Genomic DNA, 8,967 nt, shown 5'->3' on the forward strand with positions numbered 1-8,967 from the left:
GTCCACATAAATGATAGTGGGAGGATCAACACCAGCACTCCGGTATCGCTCCATGAGCCCTGCAGCCATGAGGTCTAACCCAGCCCCTTCATTCGCAGTCAGGACACTCATCAGCACCTGACCTATCTCATTGCCCACTGAGGTAAGCCACTGTGCTGTGCCTTTCGCAGGCCCACTCAAATTCTTGGTGATCTGAAAGAAACAATAAGCATAGCAAATAATACAACATGCATCCAAATCAGTTACACTGAAAAAATAAAGCTCTCTTGGTCTAACAATACATTATAGATAAGGGTACAGTCAATTAAGCAGCTTATCTGACCTTCTTAGTTGAATCCATTTTTAAGATTGATCCATACGTGGATGTTATGCTGGCCTTTATGTGATCGAGCCTGTTGAGAATGTCCTGACTATATACAGTGAGGAGCCATTTGTAGCTGGGTACTGAAGCAAGTGGTGGTGGCTCCTGGAAGTGCAGCGGATGCAGGCCACGATTATCAAAAAAGGCCACACACTCTGATGTGTACCGAAGCGCACGTTTCAACCACTCCTCACTGTGGTTCTCTCTCAGCTGGCCGATGATCCTCACTGGGCCATTCCCCATGCCCCTCTCACGCAGCAAGCGAAGAACCCGAATGTCACAGGCAAAAAGTATTCATTTAAGTATCTTATTATAAGGTATCTAATTATTGTAGGAAATATTTATCAGAAAGGGTAGCACATAAGTGAAAATGACTGCAAAATAATTACTTGCGTGTGAGGATGACCCTGAATTCAGATCGATGGGCCAGGTCCAACTGCTGCAGCACAGCTTGACTCCAGGACAGATAGCTGGTTCTACACCTGGTGCAGATCAGGGTCTCTGTCACCAGGTTGTAGTATCTGTCAATGTCTAACACCTGTCGTACCCTCCTGTGCAGTCCACCACCACACAGCTGTTGCCTGGCACAGGCAGGGTTAGTACACTGGAGCCGCACCTTCCACAGCTTATATGGCATCCAGAGCAAGAGACGCTGTGAAAAAAACCTATCAGGTGTTGGAGCTTGGTGGTACAACAGGGCTGGTGGTGGGGGGTGATACCACAACTGTAGGTTTTCACGCAGCTCCAGCTTTCCCTTTGCACCAACCCTAAAAAGTGCTTCTGACACCCACTTCTGGTCTTGCTGTGGCATTGTCTGTGGCCACAGAAGGGGGAGATCTTCTGGCTGAGATGAGACCTGCTGATATTATAAAAAAACACTGGTTTAAATAAAAGCTAAGAGAGCATTAAATGATGAAGACATGTATATATTTTGAATGAGATCTTACTGGGCTCCTCACAACAGTATTCTCAGAAACAGTTGATGGCGTTGCTGTTTTTTTGATGCGTTGTGAACTCTGAGGTGGAGGAAGGAAGAAGGAAGAGGAGGACTGGATGACGGGCTGATGAGGTTTGGGGGATGGAGGAGGATGAGGATCAGAGGGTGGACGTGAAACTGTAGCTGAACTGGAGTGCTCTAACATCTGTGGAGTCAAACATTATGATTAATCTATTAAGGGGATTGCCATGTTTTTAATAAATTAAAATTACATAGTGATAAAGATATGATGTCATTATAAAAGTCTTGATGTCTTTTAATATTAACCTGAGAGGTTTTCCTCTGGGTGCTCAAATTAGGTTTTGCTGCTGCCACATGTGAGCCTCCAAACCTTGACTTTTCAAACTGAAAAGAATTGTCATGGTTAGTGATAACAAAACCTTAACACTATAGTTAAAGGTTGAGATGTTTCAGTATCTGCAGTGATGCATGCAATAGTGTGGTCTGCTTACCATTGACAATGTCAGTTTAGGTCTCTTTGCAGGACATGACACATCGCTGACAGAGGGTGTGCTTTGGGTCGGGGTGCTCTGTGATGCTTCCCCTGTGACTGGTGGATGAACCTGTGACACACGCATAAAGTACAAAACAGTCTTCCTAATGTGATTTTAGATATAAAGACACATTGATGTTGCAAACACATCTATCTATTTATGCAACTTGAACCAGGCTAATTGAAGTTACCTTGTGAAATCCACAAATACATGTCTGAGCTTCCTTCAGAAGAGTGGTCTGTCCCCTCATTTGCAGAGGGCACTTTTCTATCTGTGAACATGAATTATACCTCTGACACTGGATCTCAAAACAGCCATAAGTCATCATAATTATATCAATATAACATTGTATTTACATGGTATGTAATTACTTAACCATACACATAAATAAAAATACCACAATGTATTGTCAAAAAAGTTTGTTAGTTTGCCCATGAATCTAGCTGCATAACTTACCTTCTGATACATCTCATGCCATCTTTTTTGTCGGGGAGAAGGTCTATTCCCCTGTGTAGATGGCCAAACTCCTGTTTGGGCAAAACTCTCCAGACGCGCAAGCCATTCAGCATTACTCATGCCTTTGTGAGACTTAGCTGAAGCCATGTCGTTGCCTGAAACACTACATAACACGTTACACTAACTGCCATTGTAGCCTGTAGCATTTACCCTCCTGTTGTGTTCATTTCATGATAGTTAGTTGTGTTCCTGGTCCAGAACGACCGCCATATTATAGCAGATTATAAGTTCATTATAATACACATATTATCTTACATATAACATGTTGTGATTTATTTATTTATTATTTAATGCCATGTCAGCAGCAGGGGCTATATTCATGCCAAGAGGAAACATTTCAATTGCACAATTCAGTCATATATATATATATATTGTGTCAAAACAATTATATAACATATATATATATATATATATATATATATATATATATGTGTGTGTGTGTGTGTGTGTGTGTGTGTGTGTGTGTGTATGTATATATGTATGTATGTACAAATATAAAAAATAAATACATATAATAAAATTATAACAAGAACAAAAGTATAAGAACAAATACATAGAGTCTTAACAAGTTGTGATAGATCGTTTTTGAGTATATATATATAAAAAAAAAAAAATTATATATATATATATAGCATTATGGATTAATTTGACTAAAACAAATACTCAGATTAAACATATTGTGCTCTTTCAACTGTGTCCATGTGATAAGGGCATGAACCTGAATGTATAAACTTATCCATTCACTTCTTTTGACTGGTCATATCATATGTATAAACATATAACATATGTGTAAAAGTTAAACAAAACAATAACATTATCCAAATTTATTTTGTGTGTTCAAATGCCGCATGTGGAAAAAGTTATGGAACCTTATGACGATTAAATAAAAAGCATTTTTTTTCAGAGAGAAAACTTGTTAATCGGTTAAATTCGACATTTTTACAGTTATGTTAGCTCCAGTCGTAATAGTATTTACACATCAGTGACAGTTGACGTTACGTTGTCTATCAAGCGGTAATCATAGGCTAATTTACATGGCCAATAGTGCGATTCCTAAAGAACAAAAATCCTAAACCATTTAATTCATATCAAGATATAAATAACATACATGAGCGGAATGTAAATAATTAAATGTTACCTGTGCGGAGATTATATGCAATTGGCGAGGACGTGCGCGATTGGTGTATGAGAAATGGACCTTGCCGTTTCATTGGACGCGGGAAAAATAGAGATCGCAACGTGATTGGTTTATAAAAGATAGAAGTCGTAACGTGATTGGTTTTTAAAAGATAGAAGTCGTAACGTGATTGGTTTTCAAAAGATAGAGGTCGTAACTTGATTGGTTTATAAAAGATAGAAGTTGTAACGTGATTGGTTTTTAAAAGATAGAAGTCGGCATACTATTGGATTAATTTTACAGACTTGTGGTTGTCAGGTACCGCCATCGAAGGATGGGAAAAGCGTAAGGCACGAAAAGTTGCCAAGAAATTCAGACATCAGTACCTCTTGAGGTTATTGGCAAAAATAGGCTCCTTTTTGTGGTGAATGCATCAAAGGTCATGAAAAGGAAGCAACAACCTGTTTTTTAAGACCTCGTGGCGCAACGGTAGCATGTCTGACTCCAGATCAGAAGGTTGCGTGTTCAAATCACGTTGGGGTCAAGCCATTTCTTCTTTACATTAAAAGTATGAAGTCCAAAGTCAAGTGTTTTCATCCAGCTTTGTTTGCATAATTATTGAAGCGTGTAAAAAAGAAGCCTCTAATATGAAAAACGCTCCGTCCACTCTGTAAAGTGATATATTTGGATCTTGACCCATTGGCTTTTTTAACTGCCAATACGAAGTCTAAAGGAAATGTGAAAATATTTGCTCTGAATTTAAAATCACACTACTTCGAGCCGGAATTGAACCAGCGACCAAAGGATACCCAACAACTCATCTACGTCCTTTGCTCTACCAGCTGAGCTATCGAAGGATGGAAAAGCATGAGGCACCAGAAGGTGTCAAGAAATTCAGACATCCGTACCTCTCGAGGTTATTGGGAAAAATAGGCTCCTTTTTGAGGTGAATGCGTCAACGGCCATGCAAAGGAAGCAATAACCTGTTTTTTAAGACCTCGCGGCGCAAAAGTAGCGCTTCTGACTCCAGATCAGAAGGTTGCGTGTTCAAATCTAGTCGTGGACAAGCCATCTCTTCTTTACATTAAAAATGTGAAGTCCAACGTCAAGCGTGTTCATCATAAGGCACCAGAAGGTGTCAAGAAATTCAGACGTCCGTACATCTCGAGGTTATTGGGAAAAATAGGCTCCTTTTTGTGATGAATGCGTCAACGGCCATGCAAAGGAAGCAATAACCTGTTTTTTAAGACCTCGTGGCACAACGGTAGCGCGTCTGACTCCAGATCAGAAGGTTGCGTGTTCAAATCATGTCGGGGTCAAGCCGTCTCTTCTTTACATTAAACGTATGAAGTCCAACGTCAAGTGTTTTCATCCAGCTGTGTTTTCATAATAATTGAAGCGTGTAAAAAAGAAGCCTCTAATATGACAAACGCTCCTTCCACTCTGTAAAGTGATATATTTGGATCTTGACCCATTGGCTTTTTTAACTGCCAATACGAGGTCTAAAGGAAATGTGAAAATATTTGCTCTGAATTTAAAATCACACTCCTTGGAGCCGCAATCGAACCAGCGACCTAAGGATACCCAACAACTCATCTACAGTCCTTCGCTCTAACAGCTGAGCTATCGAAGCATGGAAAAATCGTAAGGCACGAAAAGTTTCCAAGAAAATCAGACATCCGTACCTCTTGAGGTTATTGGGAAAAGTAGGCTCCTTTTTGTGGTGAATGCGTCAACGGCCATGGAAAGGAAGCAATAACCTGTTTTTTAAGACCTCGTGGCGCAACGGTAGCGCGTCTGACTCCAGATCAGAAGGTTGCGTGGTCAAATCACGTCGGGGTCAAGCCGTCTTTTCTTTACATTAAACGTATGAAGTCCAACGTCAAGTGTTTTCATCCAGCTTTGTTTTCATAATTATTGAAGCTTGTAAAAAAGAAGCCTCTAATATGACAAACACTCCTTCCACTCTGTAAAGTGATATATTTGGATGTTGACCCATTGGCTTTTTTAACTGCCAATACGAGGTCTAAAGGAAATGTGAAAATATTTGCTCTGAATATAAAATCACACTCCTTGGAGCCGCAATCGAACTAGCGACCTAAGGATACCCAACAACTCATCTACAGTCCTCCGCTCTACCAGCTGAGCTATCGAAGGATGTAACGCATAAGGCACCAGAAGGTGTCAAGAAATTCAGACATCCTTACCTCTCGAGGTTATTGGGAAAAATAGGCTCCTCTTTGTGGTGAATGCGTCAAGGGCCATGCAATGGAAGCAATAACCTGTTTTTTAAGACCTTGTGGCGCAACGGTAGCGCGTCTGACTCCAGATCAGAAGGTTGCGTGTTCAAATCACGTCGGGGTCAAGCCGTCTCTTCTTTACATTAAACGTATGAAGTCCAACGTCAAGTGTTTTCATCCAGCTGTGTTTTCATAATAATTGAAGCGTGTAAAAAAGAAGCCTCTAATATGACAAACGCTCCTTCCACTCTGTAAAGTGATATATTTGGATCTTGACCCATTGGCTTTTTTAACTGCCAATACGAGGTCTAAAGGAAATGTGAAAATATTTGCTCTGAATTTAAAATCACACTCCTTGGAGCCGCAATCGAACCAGCGACCTAAGGATACCCAACAACTCATCTACAGTCCTTCGCTCTAACAGCTGAGCTATCGAAGCATGGAAAAATCGTAAGGCACGAAAAGTTTCCAAGAAAATCAGACATCCGTACCTCTTGAGGTCATTGGGAAAAGTAGGCTCCTTATTGGGGTGAATGCATCAACGGCCATGCAAAGGAAGCAATAACCTGTTTTTTAAGACCTTGTGGCACAACGGTAGCGTGTCTGACTCCAGATCAGAAGGTTGCGTGTTCAAATCACGTCGGGGTCAAGCCATCTCTTCTTTACATTAAACGTATGAAGTCCAACGTCAAGTGTTTTCATCCAGCTTTGTTTTCATAATTATTGAAGCTTGTAAAAAAGAAGCCTCTAATATGACAAAAACTCCTTCCACTCTGTAAAGTGATATATTTGGATCTTGACCCATTGGCTTTTTTTAACTGCCAATACGAAGTCTAAAGGAAATGTGAAAATATTTGATCTGAATTTAAAATCACACTCCTTCGAGCCGGAATTGAACCAGCGACCTAAGGATACCCAACAACTCATCTACAGTCCTCCGCTCTACCAGCTGAGCTATAGAAGGATGTAACGCATAAGGCACCAGAAGGTGTCAAGAAATTCAGACATCCGTACCTCTCGAGGTTATTGGGAAAAATAGGCTCCTTTTTGTGGTGAATGCGTCAACGACCATGCAAAGGAAGCAATAACCTGTTTTTCAAGACCTTGTGGCGCAACGGTAGCGCGTCTGACTCCAGATCAGAAGGTTGCGTGTTCAAATCACGTCGGGGTCAAGCCATCTCTTCTTTACATTAAACGTATGAAGTCCAACGTCAAGTGTTTTCATCCAGCTGTGTTTTCATAATTATTGATGCGTGTAAAAAAGAAGCCTCTAATATGACAAACGCTCCTTCCACTCTGTAAAGTGATATATTTGGATCTTGACCCATTGGCTTTTTTAACTGCCAATACGAGGTCTAAAGGAAATGTGAAAATATTTGCTCTGAATTTAAAATCACACTCCTTGGAGCCGCAATCGAACCAGCGACCTAAGGATACCCAACAACTCATCTACAGTCCTTCGCTCTAACAGCTGAGCTATCGAAGCATGGAAAAATCGTAAGGCACGAAAAGTTTCCAAGAAAATCAGACATCCGTACCTCTTGAGGTTATTGGGAAAAGTAGGCTCCTTATTGGGGTGAATGCATCAACGGCCATGCAAAGGAAGCAATAACCTGTTTTTTAAGACCTCGTGGCACAACGGTAGCGTGTCTGACTCCAGATCAGAAGGTTGCGTGTTCAAATCACGTCGGGGTCAAGCCATCTCTTCTTTACATTAAAAGTATGAAGTCCAACGTCAAGTGTTTTCATCCAGCTTTGTTTTCATAATTATTGAAGCTTGTAAAAAAGAAGCCTCTAATATGACAAAATCTCCTTCCACTCTGTAAAGTGATATATTTGGATCTTGACCCATTGGCTTTTTTTAACTGCCAATACGTAGTCTAAAGGAAATGTGAAAATATTTGATCTGAATTTAAAATCACACTCCTTCGAGCCGGAATTGAACCAGCGACATAAGGATACCCAAAAACTCATCTACAGTCCTCCGCTCTACCAGCTGAGCTATCGAAGGATGGAACGCATAAGGCACCAGGAGGTGTCAAGAAATTCAGACATACGTACCTCTCGAGGTTATTGGGAAAAATAGGCTCCTTATTGGGGTGAATGCATCAACGGCCATGGAAAGGAAGCAACAACCTGTTTTTTAAGACCTCGTGGCGCAACGGTAGCCCGTCTGACTCCAGATCAGAAGGTTGCGTGTTCAAATCACGTAGGGGACAAGCCATCTCTTCTTTACATTAAAAGTATGAAGTCCAAAGCCAAGCGTTTTCATCATAATGCACCAGAAGGTGTCAAGAAATTCAGACATCCGTACCTCTCGAGGTTATTGGGAAAAATAGGCTCCTTTTTTGTGGTGAATGCGTCAACGGCCATGCAAAGGAAGCAATAACCTGTTTTTTAAGACCTCGTGGCGCAACGGTAGCGCGTCTGACTCCAGATCAGAAGGTTGCGTGTTCAAATCACGTCGGGGTCAACCCATTTTACATTAAACGTATGAAGTCCAACGTCAAGCGTTTTCATAAATATTGAAGCGTGTAAAAAAGAAGCCTCTAATATGACAAACGCTCTTTCCACTCTGTAAGGTGATATATTTGGATCTTGACCCATTGGCTTTTTTAACTGCCAATACGAGGTCTAAAGGAAATGTGAAAATATTTGCTCTGAATTTAAAATCACACTCCTTGGAGCCGCAATCGAACCAGCGACCTAAGGATACCCAACAACTCATCTACAGTCCTCCGCTCTACCAGCTGAGCTATCGAAGGATGTAGTGCATAAGGCACCAGAAGGTGTCAAGAAATTCAGACATCCGTACCTTTCGAGGTTATTGGGAAAAATAGGCTCCTTTTTGTGGTGAATGCGTCAACGACCATGCAAAGGAAGCAATAACCTGTTTTTTAAGACCTCGTGGCGCAATGGTAGCGCGTCTGACTCCAGATCAGAAGGTTGCGTGTTCAAATCACGTCGGGGTCAAGCCATCTCTTCTTTACATTAAAAGTATGAAGTCCAACGTCAAGCGTTTTCATCCAGCTTCGTTTTCATAATTATTGAAGCTGTAAAAAAGAAGCCTCTAATATGACAAACACTACTTCCACTCTGTAAAGTGATATATTTGGATCTTGACCCATTGGCTTTTTTTAACTGCCAATACGAAGTCTAAAGGAAATGTGAAAATATTTGATCTGAATTTAAAATCACACTCCTTCGAGCCGGAATTAAACCAGCGACCTAAGGATACCCAA

The 8,967-nt window shown here is 40.9% G+C and overlaps 10 non-coding genes across 10 annotated transcripts; 9 read left to right on the plus strand and 1 right to left on the minus strand.

The window, feature by feature from the left end:
• Positions 1-3,957: 3,957 nt before the first annotated feature.
• trnaw-cca (transfer RNA tryptophan (anticodon CCA)) lies at positions 3,958-4,029 on the plus strand. The gene has a single exon. It is a non-coding gene; the product is annotated as a tRNA-Trp (tRNA).
• Positions 4,030-4,256: 227 nt separating this feature from the next.
• Positions 4,257-4,342, minus strand: trnal-uag (transfer RNA leucine (anticodon UAG)). Its single transcript is given in 2 exon segments — positions 4,257-4,292; positions 4,306-4,342. It is a non-coding gene; the product is annotated as a tRNA-Leu (tRNA).
• A 390-nt stretch (positions 4,343-4,732) lies between these two features.
• Positions 4,733-4,804, plus strand: trnaw-cca (transfer RNA tryptophan (anticodon CCA)). Its single transcript has one exon. It is a non-coding gene; the product is annotated as a tRNA-Trp (tRNA).
• Positions 4,805-5,256: 452 nt separating this feature from the next.
• trnaw-cca (transfer RNA tryptophan (anticodon CCA)) lies at positions 5,257-5,328 on the plus strand. The gene has a single exon. It is a non-coding gene; the product is annotated as a tRNA-Trp (tRNA).
• Positions 5,329-5,778: 450 nt separating this feature from the next.
• On the plus strand, positions 5,779-5,850 carry trnaw-cca (transfer RNA tryptophan (anticodon CCA)). The gene has a single exon. It is a non-coding gene; the product is annotated as a tRNA-Trp (tRNA).
• A 452-nt stretch (positions 5,851-6,302) lies between these two features.
• Positions 6,303-6,374, plus strand: trnaw-cca (transfer RNA tryptophan (anticodon CCA)). Its single transcript has one exon. It is a non-coding gene; the product is annotated as a tRNA-Trp (tRNA).
• Positions 6,375-6,825: 451 nt separating this feature from the next.
• On the plus strand, positions 6,826-6,897 carry trnaw-cca (transfer RNA tryptophan (anticodon CCA)). Its single transcript has one exon. It is a non-coding gene; the product is annotated as a tRNA-Trp (tRNA).
• A 452-nt stretch (positions 6,898-7,349) lies between these two features.
• trnaw-cca (transfer RNA tryptophan (anticodon CCA)) lies at positions 7,350-7,421 on the plus strand. Its single transcript has one exon. It is a non-coding gene; the product is annotated as a tRNA-Trp (tRNA).
• Positions 7,422-8,126: 705 nt separating this feature from the next.
• On the plus strand, positions 8,127-8,198 carry trnaw-cca (transfer RNA tryptophan (anticodon CCA)). Its single transcript has one exon. It is a non-coding gene; the product is annotated as a tRNA-Trp (tRNA).
• Positions 8,199-8,626: 428 nt separating this feature from the next.
• trnaw-cca (transfer RNA tryptophan (anticodon CCA)) lies at positions 8,627-8,698 on the plus strand. Its single transcript has one exon. It is a non-coding gene; the product is annotated as a tRNA-Trp (tRNA).
• Positions 8,699-8,967: the final 269 nt, after the last annotated feature.

Source organism: Carassius gibelio, chromosome B18 (genome assembly GCF_023724105.1).
Source record: "Carassius gibelio isolate Cgi1373 ecotype wild population from Czech Republic chromosome B18, carGib1.2-hapl.c, whole genome shotgun sequence".
Lineage (NCBI taxonomy): Eukaryota > Metazoa > Chordata > Actinopteri > Cypriniformes > Cyprinidae > Carassius > Carassius gibelio.